We start from the raw sequence: 17,046 nt of genomic DNA, 5'->3' as shown, positions 1-17,046 counted from the left end.
CCTGCACACACAGATATCCCTCTAAAATAGCTAAAACTAAAAACTACTTCCAAAAATATTCAGCTTTGATATTAATGAGTTTTTTGGGTTCATTGAGAACATGGTTGTTGTACAATAATAAAATTAATCCTCAAAAATACAACTTGCCTAATAATTCTGCACTCCCTGTATAGCGTCTCCTTGTGGCGGCCCGCATACAGTATAGCGTCTCCTTGTGGCGGCCCGCATACAGTATAGCGTCTCCTTGTGGCGGACCGCATACAGTATAGCGTCTCCTTGTGGCGGACCGCATACAGTATAGCGTCTCCTTGTGGCGGCCCCCATACAGTATAGCGTCTCCTTGTGGCGGCCCCCATACAGTATAACGTCTCCTTGTGGCGGCCCCCATACAGTATAGCGTCTCCTTGTGGCGGCCCGCATACAGTATAGCGTCTCCTTGTGGCGGCCCGCATACAGTATAGCGCCTCCTTGTGGCGGCCCCCATACAGTATAGCGTCTCCTTGTGGCGGCCCCCATACAGTATAACGTCTCCTTGTGGCTGCCCCCATACAGTATAACGTCTCCTTGTGGCTGCCCCCATACAGTATAACGTCTCCTTGTGGCTGCCCCCATACAGTATAACGTCTCCTTGTGGCTGCCCCCATACAGTATAACGTCTCCTTGTGGCGGCCCCCATACAGTATAACGTCTCCTTGTGGCGGCCCCCATACAGTATAATGTCTCCTTGTGGCAGCCCCCCATACAGTATAACGTCTCCTTGTGGCAGCCCCCCATACAGTATAATGTCTCCTTGTGGCGGCCCCCATATGGCTGCCTCCATACAGTATACAAAAAATCTCCAACTTGATTGCCATACAGCAGGAATTTTTCCTCACGGTTCTTGAGATAATACTCAAGAAATTTTTTTTCCTATTTGGTGACACCTACTATGGCTAGAAAAGGGGTACCGCTATGGGGTCCAATGTGGCCCCGCCTTATGCAAATGCTTTCATGAAAGCATTCGAGGAGGATTTCATCTACACGAATCCCTTGTTCTGTCAATACGCTGATGTATGGTACTTGTGGCGAAACCAACCTCGCCACTGGGTTTTGGAGGGGGCTGTTTAAAAGCCTCTTGCCTCAGGATTATGGCCCATAGTAACTTTAAAGGAGAAAACAGACCGGCCGCACAGCTTAAATCTGTCTGTAGAATTGTATTTTATGTTATTATGCGTTCGGTTAAATTGTATGTTATGTGAGGGCACCCAGATAGCTAATATTATTGTATTCGTGTATTCTGAGTGCCATTCACCTAATGATATGCACTCAGACTTGAGCTATCTGGGGATATGTTAAATGTCTGTGTTTGCTGTGGGGGTGTGCCACTGTGTGTTTAAATGGTGATGTCTGTCCTGTTGTCTCCACATGTGTATTGGTGATCTCCCTTTGTCCTGAGAGATAATTGGATTGCCTTCGGTTGTCTCTGGGACAGAGAGGAGGAAACCATGATGCATTGTGGGGATGTGTTGTATCTGTTCTGTATTTGCAAAACTGTAATAAAAACCAGACTGGGGGTGCCAGCACATCAGACCACTGCTGACCCTCAAGACGGAGCCTTGTCTCGTTATTGGGGGGATTCCTTGTATGCTGTTGGAGACTGATTGCCAGGAGTGTAAGCTGACTGTACGCTTTTCCTGTTCGTCTGCCGGCAGCTATTCGCGAGGTTCCAGTTTGGAGTGCTATTTTGTATCCAGTTCGGGAGGTTGGTGTTCTGCAGTAGCTGTGCCTGTCTCTCAGAAAGGGGCATATCGCCTAAACAGATTTTAACCCCTTGTCTGCTGAAACGGTCCGTTACAGTACTGTTTTATAGACGATGTCTTTTGCATCTGGAGGGAACCGACATCTACTATACACAGATTTGTAGAGGACCTTAATCAGGTCTATAACGAGCTAGGTTTCACCTCACATACTAGCAAAGACGAGATCAGTTTTCTAGATACACTCATAAAAATTGACCAAAACAGGAGCACTATCAATAGACCTTTACAATAAACCCACGGACCGCAACAGTCTCCTACATTACAGGAGTTGCCACCCCCGAGCCACGAAGGACTCCCTACCACGATCACAGTTCACGCGAGTTGATCGGATCGTCACTGACGACATGACCAAAATCGGGCGCCTTGACATGATGACCCAAACATTCTCACACAGGGGCTATCCTGAGACTATTCTAAAAAGGGCCTTACATAGTCTCAAAGAGACCCGCAGGCCGCAACCTACCAGTCAAAAGAGAATAGCATGCATAATCACATAGCACCCTTTAATACCAAAGATACAACAGGCTATTAAACAACATTGGCCATTATTGGCTAAAGCTTATCCTGGGATACAAGAGTTTAAACAACCCCTATTAACTTGCTACAAAAGACCCCCCAATATTAGGGACAAATTGGTCAAGGCTGATATAGGGAGCCTCACTAAACCATTGATACAGACCCATCTACGGAGCAGACGACAAGGCACATATCCCTGCTTACACTGTGCTCAAAACTCAAGTGTGATAAAAGGGGAATACGCAACTCATCCACGTACCGGACAGATTTTCCCAATCCGAGGATTCTATACCTGTGATTCTAGTTATGTGGTTTACTTGATAAAATGCCTGTGCGGCCTTGCATATGTCAGAGAGACTATTCAACATGTGCGAGACCGAATAATTAAACATAAATCAACCATTAGACTTGGTCATAATTTTCTGCCAATACCACATCATTTCTTGGACAAGAAACACCTAATTTCGCAACTTTGTTTCCAGATCTTGGAACAAGTGGATTGACCCAGGAGAGGTGGTAACCAAACACTCCTCCTGAAACAAAGGGAGGCCTTCTGGATCCACACATTAGGGACACTTTCACCTAATGTTCTGAATCGCGAATGTGACTTTTTTTTATCAATACATGATTGTACTGTTGTAAATGTTATGTATGGTCTAAATATTATTCCATTTTCTCCACAGACTCGCTGAGAATAATTTTTGTCTGCATCGGGTGAGATCATCTCCCCCCCCCCCCCCCCCCCTCTTCTCCGCTTGTGCCCGATTTTCCATCTCCCTTTTTCTTTTCACCCTGCTTTACCTGCTCTTCATCTCCCCTTTTATAGTGAACTAACCTTTATTATATTATATATTTCCACATAGTACTTATTTATTACCTTATCATGCATTTATTTACTACCTGATTATGCCGAGTTACATTTCCCATTAATTCCCTTTATATTGGATATAAAATTTCCCTCTCCCAAGATTAGATCTAGCGCAGTCCTCATAGTGCAGAATGTGGAACGCAGCTCTCATGTGACGTTGCTATGGATATTCCCTCTCCCAACATTAGAACTAGCGCCGTGCCCATAGTGCAGAATGGTGGAACGCACACGTTCGTCCCAGGCGTCACGTGACTTCGGATCACATGACCGGAACTACCATTAGCCCATACGATTTTAAACCGCGGCAGGGCGATCCAGACGCCATGCATCCAGCGCCCCACAAGCCTTCATACCCGTCAGAACAGGTATCGCTGACACTACCCAGCCTTCACTAGACTTTTATATCCCACAGGTTATCGATATTCAGCGCTCGACCAGTATAGGATCACAGAGCAGGCCGCTAGGGGTGAAGTTATTATGTATTTTATGACATGGGTGGATCACAACAGGCTGCAAGGGGTGAAAATGTAAAACGTAAATTTTGGAGAAATCTGTATGTTATATTTGGAGAACCTGCTTAGATATTGCAATAAGGTATACATAGCTGCAGTAATCCAAATATAAAATCACATGTACCTCATTAGATTATATGTATTTCATTTAATGTAACCACAGATACGTTGTTAACCGCCTCCGGACCGCCTAACGCAGATGTGCGGTCCGGAGGCGGCAGCCCTGCGCATGACGACGCATATACGCGTCATCTCGCGAGGGCCGGGATTTCCTGTGAACGCGTGCACACAGGCGCGCGCGCTCACAGGAACAGAAGGTAAGCGAGTGGATCTCCAGCCTGCCAGCGGCGATCGCTCGCTGGCAGGCTGGAGATCTGATTTTTTTAACCCCTAACAGGTATATTAGACGCTGTTTTGATAACAGCGTCTAATATACCTGCTACCTGGTCCTCTGGTGGTCCCTTTTGTTAGGATCGACCACCAGAGGACACAGGTAGGTCAGTAAAGTCGCACCAAACACCACACTACACCCCCCCCCCCGTCACTTATTAACCCCTTATTAACCCCTGATCACCCCATATAAACTCCCTGATCACCCCCCTGTCATTGATCACCCCCCTGTCAGGCTCCGTTCAGACGTCCGTATGATTTTTACGGATCCACGGATACATGGATCGGATCCGCAAAACACATGCGGACGTCTGAATGGAGCCTTACAGGGGGGTGATCAATGACAGGCGGGTGATCACCCATATACACTCCCTGATCACCCCCTGTCATTGATCACCCCCCTGTCATTGATCACCCCCCTGTAAGGCTCTATTCAGACGTCCGCATGTGTTTTGCGGATCCGATCCATGTATCCATGGATCCGTAAAAATCATACGGACGTCTGAATGGAGCCTTACAGGGGGGGTGATCAATGACAGGGGGGGTGATCACCCTGATCACCCCCCTGTAAGGCTCCATTCAGACGTCCGCATGTGTTTTGCGGATCCGATCCATGTATCCATGGATCCGTAAAAATCATACGGACGTCTGAATGGAGCCTTACAGGGGGGGTGATCAATGACAGGGGGGTGATCACCCTGATCACCCCCTGTCATTGATCACCCCCCTGTAAGGCTCCATTCAGACGTCCGCATGTGTTTTGCGGATGCGATCCATGGATCCGTAAAAATCATACGGACGTCTGAATGGAGCCTTACCAGGGGGGTGATCAATGACAGGGGGGTGATCAGGGAGTCTATATGGGTGATCACCCCCCTGTCATTGATCACCCCCCCCCCCCCCCCCTGTAAGGCTCCATTCAGACATTTTTTTGGCCCAAGTTAGCGGAAATATATATATTTTTTTTTTGTTTGTTTTTTCTTACAGAGTCTCATATTCCACTAACTTGTGTCAAAAAATAAAATCTCACATGAACTCACCATACCCCTCACGGAATCCAAATGCGTAAACATTTTTAGACATTTATATTCCAGACTTCTTCTCACGCTTTAGGGCCCCTAAAAAGCCAGGCCACATGTGACCCCATTTCGGAAAGAAGACACCCCAAGGTATTCCGTGAGGGGCATATTGAGTCCATGAAAGATTGAAATTTTTGTCCTAAGTTAGCAGAAAGTGAGACTTTGTGAGAAAAAAACAAAAAAAAAACAATTTCCGCTAACTTATGCAAAAAAATAAAAAATTCTATGAACTCGCCATGCCCCTCATTGAATACCTTGGGGTGTCTTCTTTCCAAAGTGGGGTCACATGTGGGGTATTTATATATTTGGGCACCTTTGCGCATCTAGGCTGCAAAAAAGTGTCACACATCTGGTATCGCCGTACTCAGGAGAAGTTGGGCAATGTGTTTTGGGGTGTCATTTTACATATACCCATGCTGGGTGAGAAAAATATCTTGGTCAAATGCCAACTTTGTATAAAAAAATTGGAAAAGTTGTCTTTTGCCAAGATATTTCTCTCACCCAGCATGGTTATATGTAAAATGACACCCCAAAACACATTGCCCAACTTCTCCTGAGTACGGCGATACCACATGTGTGACACTTTTTTGCAGCCAAGGTGGGCAAAGGGGCACATATTCCAAAGAGCACCTTTCGGATTTCACAGGCCATTTTTTACAGATTTTGATTGCAAGGTACTTCTCACACATTTGGGCCCCTAAATTGCCAGGGCAGTATAACTACGCCACAAGTGACCCCATTTTGGAAAGAAGACACCCCAAGGTATTCCGTGAGGGGCACGGCGAGTTCCTAGAATTTTTTATTTTTTGTCACAAGTTAGCGGAAAATGATGATTTTTCTTTTTTTTTCTTTTTTCCTTACAAAGTCTCATATTCCACTAACTTGCGACAAAAAATAAAAAATTCTAGGAACTCGCCATGCCCCTCACGGAATACCTTGGGGTGTCTTATTTCCAAAATGGGGTCACTTGTGGCGTAGTTATACTGCCCTGGCAATTTAGGGGCCCAAATGTGTGAGAAGAACTTTGCAATCAAAATGTGTAAAAAATGGCCTGCGAAATCCGAAAGGTGCACTTTGGAATATGTGCCCCTTTGCCCACCTTGGCTGCAAAAAGTGTCACACATCTGGTATCGCCGTACTCAGGAGAAGTTGGGGAATGTGTTTTGGGGTGTCATTTTACATATACCCATGCTGGGTGAGAAAAATATCTTGGTCAAATGCCAACTTTGAATAAAAAAAATTGGAAAAGTTGTCTTTTGCCAAGATATTTCTCTCACCCAGCATGGGTATATGTAAAATGACACCCCAAAACACATTCCCCAACTTCTTCTGAGTACGGCGATACCAGATGTGTGACACTTTTTTGCAGCCAAGGTGGGCAAAGGGGCACATATTCCAAAGTGCACCTTTCGGATTTCGCAGGCCATTTTTTACACATTTTGATTGCAAAGTACTTCTCACACATTTGGGCCCCTAAATTGCCAGGGCAGTATAACTACCCCACAAGTGACCCCATTTCGGAAAGTAGACACCCTAAGGTATTCCGTGAGGGGCATGGCGAGTTCCTAGAATTTTTAATTTTTTGTTGCAAGTTAGTGGAATATGAGACTTTGTAAGAAAAATTTTTTTTTAAAATAAAATCATCATTTTCCGCTAACTTGTGACAAAAAATAAAAAGTTCTATGAACTCACTATGCCCATCAGCGAATACCTTAGGGTGTCTACTTTCCGAAATGGGGTCATTTGTGGGGTTTTTATACTGTCTGGGAATTGTAGAACCTCAGGAAACATGACAGGTGCTCAGAAAGTCAGAGCTGTTTCAAAAAGCGGAAATTCACATTTTTGTACCATAGTTTGTAAACGCTATAACTTTTACCCAAACCATTTTTTTTTTTGCCCAAACATTTTTTTTTTTCATCAAAGACATGTAGAACAATAAATTTAGCGAAAAATTTATATATGGATGTCGTTTTTTTTTGCTAAATTTTACAGCTGAAAGTGAAAAATGTCTTTTTTTGCAAAAAAATCGTTAAATTTCGATTAACAACAAAAAAAAGTAAAAATGTCAGCAGCAATGAAATACCACCAAATGAAAGCTCTATTAGTGAGAAGAAAAGGAGGTAAAATTCATTTGGGTGGTAAGTTGCATGACCGAGCGATAAACGGTGAAAGTAGTGTAGTGCAGAAGTGTAAAAAGTGGCCTGGTCATGAAGGGGGTTTTAGCTAGCGGGGCTGAAGTGGTTAAACTAGTTTCAGATGCTCCAAACCCTATCGCTTATTAGGTGATAATTAACACTTTATTGTACATAGATTTAGCATCTATTGGTTAGGAGATTGGGGGGCACTATATAGACAAATGTTCCATTACTAATGAACCAGCATTGCGCATATTATCATCGTTTTTGATAAATATAGACGTGTATTATATGGTTGATACGAAATAAGTACCTAGCACTAATAGAATTCCCCATTGTGGACTTCTCACTTCATATAGATACTTGCTATTTAGCACCGACCTTTTAGGACTTACTCACTGTAATATGTTTGACTATATGTATCTAGCTTGATTGTTTCAGTAGTTCTAATCCAGCTCATGTTATTTTGTTATAGATAAAAATTTGACCGCAGATGAAGGTCCTATGTGACCGAAACGTCCGGTCTAAGAATACTATTCATACTCACTAATATAAGTATTGGGCAAATGGATGAACCTACTATATGATTTGAATGAATAAATCCTTTTAAAAATTGCAACACTGAAAACTGTGTGCCTCATCTTTACCACGTCCATAGTCTGAGAGTCAGTTTTTTTTTCAGTTTTTGGCAGCTTGTTCTAAGTAGGGGCTCATTTTTTGCAGGATGAGGCAAAGGTTTGATTGGTACTATTTTGGCATACATACAACTTTTTTGACCACTTTTACTACCTTTTTGGGAAGTAAGGTGGGCAAAATTTCATGATAGTTTTTTATTTTTCTGGCGTTTACCGTGCAGGGAAATTAACATGACCGTTTTATAGATCAGGTCGTTACGGACGCGGTGATATCAAACAAGTGTAGGAAATTTTATTTTTTTAATTTTTAAATCCGTGACAAGTGTTTTTTTTTTTTTTTTACCGAGTCCCACTTGGTTCTTGAAGATCCAGTGGAACTGATATCTGTATAATACAGTATAGTACAGTACACTATACACTCACCTAAAGAATTATTAGGAACACCTGTTCTATTTCTCATTAATGCGATTATCTAGTCAACCAATCACATGGCAGTTGCTTCAATGTATGTAGGGTTGTGGTCCTCCTGAACTCCAAACTGAATGTCAGAATGGGAAAGAAAGGTGATTCAAGCAATTTTGAGCGTGGCATGGTTGCTGGTGCCAGACGGGACGGTCTGAGTATTTCACAATCTGCTCAGTTACTGGGATTTTCACGCATAACCATTTCTAGGGTTTACAAAGAATGGTGTGAAAAGGGAAAAACATCCAGTATGCGCATTCCTGTGGGCGAAAATGCCTTGTTGATGCTAGAGGTCAGAGGAGAATGGGCCGACTGAGTCAAGCTGATAGAAGAGCAACGTTGACTGAAATAACCACTCGTTACAACCGAGGTATGCAGCAAAGCATTTGTGAAGCCACAACACGCACAACCTTGAGGCGGATGGGCTACAACAGCAGAAGACCCCACCGGGTACCGATCATCTCCACTAAAATAGGAAAAAGAGGCTACAATTTGCACGAGCTCACCAAAATTGGACTGTTGAAGACTGGAAAAATGTTGCCTGGTCTGATGAGTCTCGATTTCTGTTGAGACATTCAAATGGTAGAGTCCAAATTTGGCGTAAACAGAATGAGAACATGTATCCATTATGCCTTGTTACCACTGTGCAGGCTAGTGGTGGTGGTGTAATGGTGTGGGGGATGTTTTCTGGGCACACTTTAGGCCCCTTAGTGCCAATTGGCCATCGTTTAAATGCCACGGGCTACCTGAGCATTGTTTCTGACTATGTCCATCCATTCATGACCACCATGTACCCATCCTCTGATGGCTACTTCCAGCAGGATAATGCACCGTGTCACAAAGCTCAAATCATTTCAAATTGGTTTCTTGAACATGACAATGAGTTCACTGTACTAAAATGGCCCCCACAGTCACCAGATCTCAACCCAATAGAGCATCTTTGGGATGTGGTGGAACGGCAGCTTCGTGCCCTGGATCTGGATCCCTCAAATCTCCATCAACTGCAAGATGCTATCCTATCAATATGGGCCAACATTTCTAAAGAATGCTATCAGCACCTTGTTGAATCAATGCCATTTAGAATTAAGGCAGTTCTGAAGGCAAAAGGGGGTCCAACACCGTATTAGTATGGTGTTCCTAATAATTCTTTCGGTGAGTGTATAGTGTACTGTACTGTATTTTCACTTTACACTTTAGCATAAGTCTGATCAGCACCATGGACAGCCAGAAGCTTGTGAAGGTGCCCGGTTGGCATGGTAACCATCAATCGCTGCCACAACAGAGCAGCGGGTGATGGGGAGGGAGGGGGGCCCCCTCCCTCTGTGATCCCGTCAAGAATCGGGGGCTGGAGAGGCACAGCAGGCCCTGATGATAGAGGGAGGGAACTTCCTCCCTGTTAACCCCTTCTATACAGCGGTCCCTACAGACCGCTGCATGGAAGGGGTTTAACGGCTGACATCTGTGTGATGATGTCAGCCGTTTCAAGCAGAGTGTCAGCAAAAAAATTGCATTTTGAAGTTTCTGATCCCCACTGTCACGGACCGCGGGTATCAGAAACTTCCAAAAGCACTGCAAACCGCAGGTCTGAATTGGCCTGCGGTTTGCAGCGATCGCCAATACGGGGGGCGGGTGGGGGGGGGGGCATTGACCCAGGGTGCCTGCTAATTGATTTCAGCAGGCACCCAGTTCCGATCACCGCCCGCCACCCTGTGTCCGTAAGAGGTTAAAGGAGTGCAGACCACTGCACATGCCATTCTGCCTTTAAAGGGTAACTCATTTTTTTTTTTTGCTAGTTTATTAGAGCTAGGCATGTATACCTGAGTTAGTCTGTCAATGATTGTCAAAAGATCTGTAATTACCTTTTAATAACAGCTTTCATGAATGTCCCCTGTCCCTTTCCACTGCTCACTTAGAACAGTGTTTCCCAACCAGTGTGCCTCCAGCTGTATCAAAACTACAACTCCCAGCATGCCTAGACAGCCTTTGGCTGTGAGGGCATGCTGGGAGTTGTAGATTTGCAACAGCTGGAGGCACACTGGTTGGGAAACACTGCCTTAAAAGACCGTTACTAGGGCTTTTCTGTCTCCCAACTTAATGTAAAACGGAAGATAGAGGGGCGGTCCTTCACAGGCTTCAGAGTGAGGAGGCATGTCTCTCAGTAAGCCAATCCGATTGGCTGGGAGGGAGCTGCTGGCTACAGCGAGTGTGTATAGAAAGTGAGGGAAAGCAGTTTTGGCCTCAGAGAACTGACAGAGGAGCCATCTTGAGAAGGTCCTCATATTGTAAATGTTTAAACAGCTGTAACTAAGGGGGAAAAAAAAATCAAGGAAAACAGTGGTATGTGAAGAAACTAAAGATTGCTTTATGCATAATGTTGCAGCAGTCGTAACATATGCTAAAATAGATTTTTTGATGAAAACAGGACAGTTACCCTTTAAATGGGTTGCTCAGGATTCCCTTCTATTTTAAATCATCCAGCCCTGCCGGACCTGTGAAGGGAACCATACTTATTGTATTACCCGTCACTGCTGAGGCCAGTCATTGGCTGCAGCATGCACATGATCCCATCCATTCCAGAGGTTTACCTGTGGGGAGCAAAGTGCAGTGAAATATGTGGAAGACTCCACTATGTTATAGAGCAGGAGGAGCAGAGCAGATCGATATATATATTTATGGGAACATATTCAGTAAAACCTGCAATTTATATATCTATATCTCTGATTTTTCCACTTTCTGTCAGTCACTGATAACACCTCCTCCCTGTGCAGATAGCTTTTCTTAAGTAATGGAAAAGCCGGAATTAGACTTACCGGTAATTCAGTTTCCACGAAATCACCACGACTGCCACTAGGAGAGAGATTGACCCCTGACCTCTGTAGGGGCAGGAACAGAGAGAGGGTTTAAATCCCCCCCTCCCACCACCAACACAAGTGTGTCCAAAATTACAGAGACAGAAGAAAGGTGGTGAGAAAAATAAATAAATGAATGAATCAAGAGGGTATTACTTCATAACCTCCCATCTAAGAACTAGATTAAGGGTAGGGAATATGTGCCGTCGTGGTGATTTCGTGGAAACTGAATTACCGGTAAATCTAATTCCGGCTTTCCACCTCATCCCCACGACAGCCACTAGGAGATATAAAAAATTACAACTTAGGGGACGACGACCGCCTGAAGGACGTTGCGTCCAAAAGACAAGTCTGAACTAGATAGGTCTAGTCTATAGTGTTTCGTAAAGGTGTGAATGTTGGACCAAGTAGCGGCTTTACAGATGTCCTCTAGGGAAGCTCCGGCCCACTTGGCCTGGGAGGAGGACATAGCTTGGGTAGAGTGAGCTCTTAGATTTGAGGGGCAAGGAAGGCCTTGGATCTCATAACAGATTGAAATGGAATCCTTAATCCAACGTGCCAGAGAAGATCTAGAAACTTTTAGACCCCGATTCTTACCTGAAAATAGGACAAATAGATTGTTGGTTTTACGGAATCCTTTTGTAACTTCAAGATACCATAAGACCGAGCGTCTTACATCTAGTGAGTGGAAACTAGATTCTCTATCGTTAGAGGGATTATCACAAAAAGAAGGCAAAACTATCTCCTGGTTTTGGTGGAAATCGGATACCACTTTAGGGAGAAACCCCGGATCTAGCTTAAGGATAACTCTGTCGTCGGTCATGCGGACATAGGGTTCTTGTATTTATAAGCCTTGAATTTCACCTAGCCTTCTTGCGGACGTGATGGCGACCAGGAACGTGGTCTTTAGAGATAGAGGTTTGGTGGAACAACTTGACAGGGGCTCAAAGGGGGCGAGTGTCAGGCCTGTGAGCACTGTATTGAGGTCCCAGTTGTGGATCCGGGATTTAAGAGAAGGGCGTAGCCGAGAGGCTGCTTTCATAAATCTTCTGATTCAGTGGTGATTGGCTAGATCCTGATCAAAGAAACAAGCTAGGGCCGAGACTTGTACCTTCAAGACCTAATTCAAGACCCTGCTGGAGGAAGTCCAGGATCTTCTGAAAATTAGGCGGCTCTAAGTTTGGGGCAGGGTTACCAATCCAGGAACAGAACCTCTTCCAAATCTTCAGATAGATCGAGAAGGTAACCTTCTTTCTACTTGCTTTCAGGGTAGATATTACTTGATCGGAAAGACCTTGTGATTTTAACCTCTGGGCCTCAGGATCCAAGCAGATAACGTGAGGAAACCAGGGTTTGGGTGTAAGATTGGCCCTTGATGAAGTAGGTCCCTCCTGGAAGGAAGAGGCCATGGGTCCTCCACTGACAGGTTTTTTTAAGGAAGGGAACCAGCTCCTCTTCGGCCAATAAGGGGCTATTAGTATTAGAGTTGTATCCTCTCGGTTGAGTTTCTGAATTATCCTGGGAAGTAGAGGCAGGGGTGGGAAGGCGTAACAGAGATCCCAGTCCCAATGTATCGTGAGCGCGTCCAGCGCCCAAGGCTTGTCCCATGGGTTCAAGGAACAGAACGTTGCTACCTTTGTGTTCTTTTTGGAGGTGAAGAGGTCCACTCATGGGGTGCCCCATTTTTCTACGAGAATCTGAAACACGTCCTGGTTTAGAGACCATTCGGTGTGGTCTTAACTGGCGACTGAGATAGTCCGCTTCCACATTCAGGACTCCTTTCAAGTGAATTGCGGAGATGGATCCTACATGGGATTCCGCCCAATTGAAGATCTTCCTCGCCATCAGCTTCTCCGATCTCGTCCCTCCTTGGTGAGAGAGGTATGCTACCGTCGTAGTATTGTCGGAAAGCACTTTTACATGCCGGCCCTCGAGTAGGTACTCTGCGGCTTTCAGAGCCTTCCAAACCGCTTTCAGTTCTCTGAAATTGGAAGATTGGGAGCGGGTCATTGGCATCCAGGAGCCCTGAAAGAAGTGATCTCCCACTTTCGCTGCCCATCCTTTTTCACGTGCATCTGTAAGCACTTGTATATAGGGAGTCTTTACCCAGGGAACTCCTATGGACAGGTTCTCTGTGCTCTTCCACCAGTCTAGGGAGTCCTTCACTGCTGGAGGGATTAGCACCTTGTGATCCAGAGAAGACTGCTGCCTGTTCCAGGAGAGAGAAGACCCAGAAGACTCATGGCCTCCCTTATGGGACAAGACCTCCTGTTCGGAAACAGTCGGACTTTCAACTGGAGGTTTCTTACCTTGTCTGGTGGAAGAAAGGTATGTTGAACCCAGGAATCCAGGACGACACCTAAAAACTGGATTGTGCTGGAGGGTAGAAGATTCGATTTCTTCTGGTTCACCAACCACCCTAGGTCTTGGATGAGAGACAGGAAGGTTAGTAAGTCTGCTCTGAGTTGGCTCTCTGAATTCCCAATCAGGAGGAAATCGTCCAGGTATGGTATAATCACCAGTCCCTTGTGCCTCAGGAAGGCCACCATTTCGACCACCAGTTTCGTGAAGACTCTGGGCGCAGATGATATCCCAAAGGGAAAGGCCGTAAACTGGAAGTGAAAGGTTACTCCCCTGTGGTCTTGGATAGCAAATCTTAAAAAAAATTGAGAATCTGGATGGATTGGGACGTGGTAGTAAGCATCCTGTAGATCTACTGAACACATCAGAGCATCCTTCCCTATTAAAGGGATTAGGGATTTTAGGGATTCCATCCTGAATTTTCGGTATATTATGAACCTGTTCAGGGCCTTTAGATTTATGATAGTCTGAAATGAGCCTTCTTTCTTTTCTACAAGGAAGAGGTTCGAGTAGAACCCCTGTCCTAGCTGTGTTGATGGAACTTGTACTATCACCTCCATTTCCAGAAGGCTCTGAATTCCCTGCAGAATCTTCTTGCGTACGTTGGAGGAGCTCAGGTTGGTAACAATGAAGCGGGGGAGATGAAAAAATTTGATTTGGTATCCGAATTTTATGATGTCCCGGACCCAAGGGTTCGGGGTAATGGACTCTCAAGGAGCCAGAAAATTCTTTAATCTCCCCCCGACTCTGGCATCATTGTTTATCTCAGGATTTGTTTTGAGAGGAGGAAGGGGCGCTTCTACCCTTGCCGCCATTCGGATAGCTCCATCGTCCTGACTTTCCTTTATCCCTATAAGATTTGTTCTGGCTGGCGGGGGCACGAAAAGGATACTTTCTTTTATAGGGTCTTTCCTACGGGAAGCCCTTTTTCTTGTCCGCAGCCTTCTCTAAGATACGGTCCAGGACAGGGCCGAAGACATATTCTCCTGAGAACGGAATGGAGCATAACTTCATTTTTGAAGTGTTGTCTCCTGATCAGCTCCTCATCCACAGAGCCCGGCGGGCCGTGTTGGAGAGGCCGGCATCTTTAGCAGCAAATCTGACAGATTCTGCCGAAGCATCTGCCATGAATGCCGTGGCGGACTTCAGTAAAGGAAGGGACCTTAGGATTTCTTCCCTAGGGGTGTTGTCTCTAATATGAGACTCCAATTCATTAAGCCACAGCCCCATGGACCTTGCCACCAAGGTGGCAGCGATATTCGCTTTCAAGTTAAACATGGCGGCTTCCTAAGATCTTTTTTAAGAGACTATCCACCTTCCTATCCATGGGGTCGCGTAACTGGGGGGCGTCCTTGAAGGGCAAAGCAGTCTTTTTATTGACTTTTGCCACCGAACACCAATTTTTGGTGTTTCATTGAATATTTTGCCTTCATTAGGGTCGAACAATAGACGATTCCTGAAGGACTTGGACACTCCCAAGCGCTTTTCTGGATTGGACCATTCGTCAAGCACCACATCTCGAATGTTTTCGTTGATCGGGAAAACTTTTTTTTTTTTACCCGGAGTCTCCCGAACATCTCATCCTGTACGGAATGGGCTTTTGGAGCTTCTTTTACCCCCATAGTGGCCCGGACTGCGCTCAGTAGATCTGGCATTTCGTCCAGGGTAAAAACAAAATCTCCTGTCTGATTCTGGAGTCTCAATATCAGAGGACGCCTCCTCATCCTCCCAGGCTCTGGAGGATGAAGCACTTCCTGCTATTTCCTCCGAGTCTGATAAAGAAAAAGTTGTCTCCCTCCGTTTTTTAGGTGGAGGCGGGTCCCTGGGTAAGGAGGAAATTTGAGATAAAGAGGATTTTACTTCCTCATGTATCTCAACTCTTCAAAAAAGGAAGGCTGTTCTTCACAAAACGCTAGAGATACAGTCTTTGCACAATCTCTTGCGGTAGTCATCCGGAAAACATTTAAGACAGGACACACACTTAGCTGACTTCCTGACTTTTTTATGAGCCTCCTTAGGGACTTGGAAGAATAACCACAATCAGCGATGCTGAACCATACACGGGGATACAGAGCAGAGAAGCCAGAGAAGTGGAGGAGGCGGAAACGAGCAACCTGGTACCGTGCTTAAAAAAGGAGTAACAGGGCAATAAGCGCTTCCCCACAGGGGAACTTACGGCAGGCGGCATGGAAGGGTCTCCAGAAAAGCGAGGCTCAGTCGACATGACGGCACACACAGTGCACACACTGCTGAATCAATCGGCACTTCCATGTTGCTGTGCCGATGTTTTAACAGGGAGACGCATCCTGAAAGACACCGGAAGTGACGTCTGCCGCTTAACTGAAGCGCTTAGGCGCGCACCCGGCTACAGCCACGGAGGCCCGGCGGGAGATCCCGGCCCAGGAGCAGGCTCACATATCGTAATGGAGCGAGGCCTCCCTCCTTCACCCCTGCCCACCATTAGTACTAGGACCGCAGGGGGAACACCAGGTAAGGTGTAACGGTGCTCCATCATATTCATCTCCCACAGGGGAGACTCTCTCTGCCCCTGTAGGGACAGGAAACACTGGTGTTGGTGGTGGGAGGGGGGTTAAACCCTCTCTCTGTTCCTGCCCCTACAGAGGTCAGGGGTCAATCTCTCTCCTAGTGGCCGTTGTGGTGATGAGGTGGAAAAACAGATATAAATGTATAAATTACAGGTTTTACTGAATCTTTCCCCATAAAACTATATATCAATGTGATCAGTTCCTCCTGCTCTACAATTTGCTGCTTCCAGATTGCACTGCATTTTGTGGCGACAGGTTCTCTTTAAAATAACAACCCTTCCAACAGATCCTCTAAATACTGCTACTAGGAGTGCTGCCTCTGTACAAGATGAATATGGTAGATATCAGAAGGAACCATTCTGGATAGGTCATTAGTATCTAATTGTTGGGGGTCCAACAGCCTGGACCCCAGCTGATCAGCTGTTTGAGAAGGCAGTGGTGCTCCTGTGAGCTTACCAAGCACAGCGCCGTACATTGTATAGCAGCTTTGCTTGGTATTACGCTCAGTTCCATTCACTTGAATGGGGCAGAGCTGTGCCTAAGCCATGCGACATATGAACGTTTCGTCACTCAGCCTAAGAAAAGCAGAGAGAAGGCAGTGGCGCTCACAGTAGCACCGCTGCCTTCTCAAGTAGCTGATTGTCCATGGTCCTTGGAGTCGGATCCCTACCCATCAGATTTATGAGGATAGGTCATCAGCATAAAAATCTCAGAAAACCGCCCAGTAGGCGGTTCTATCAGTGACAGCTGCCTCTGTATGTTGTCATGTAGGGGCGGCTGCCAAACATTGAACAGGACTACAAATTTATCAATTTGCTCAGCATCTTCTGCTCTATAACATGCTGCCTGCAGATTACTGCATTTCTATGGTGCCTAGGTTGTATCAATATCTAG

The 17,046-nt window shown here is 45.5% G+C and overlaps 1 protein-coding gene across 1 annotated transcript in view; it reads right to left on the bottom strand.

Annotated features, from left to right (window-relative positions):
• Window positions 1-17,046, bottom strand: part of FBXO38 (F-box protein 38) — a 96,293-nt gene that overhangs the window by 37,620 nt on the left and 41,627 nt on the right. The window lies entirely within an intron of this gene.

This window comes from Bufo gargarizans, chromosome 2 (assembly GCF_014858855.1).
Source record: "Bufo gargarizans isolate SCDJY-AF-19 chromosome 2, ASM1485885v1, whole genome shotgun sequence".
NCBI lineage: Eukaryota > Metazoa > Chordata > Amphibia > Anura > Bufonidae > Bufo > Bufo gargarizans.
This window is presented reverse-complemented; position numbering and strand designations above follow the sequence as displayed.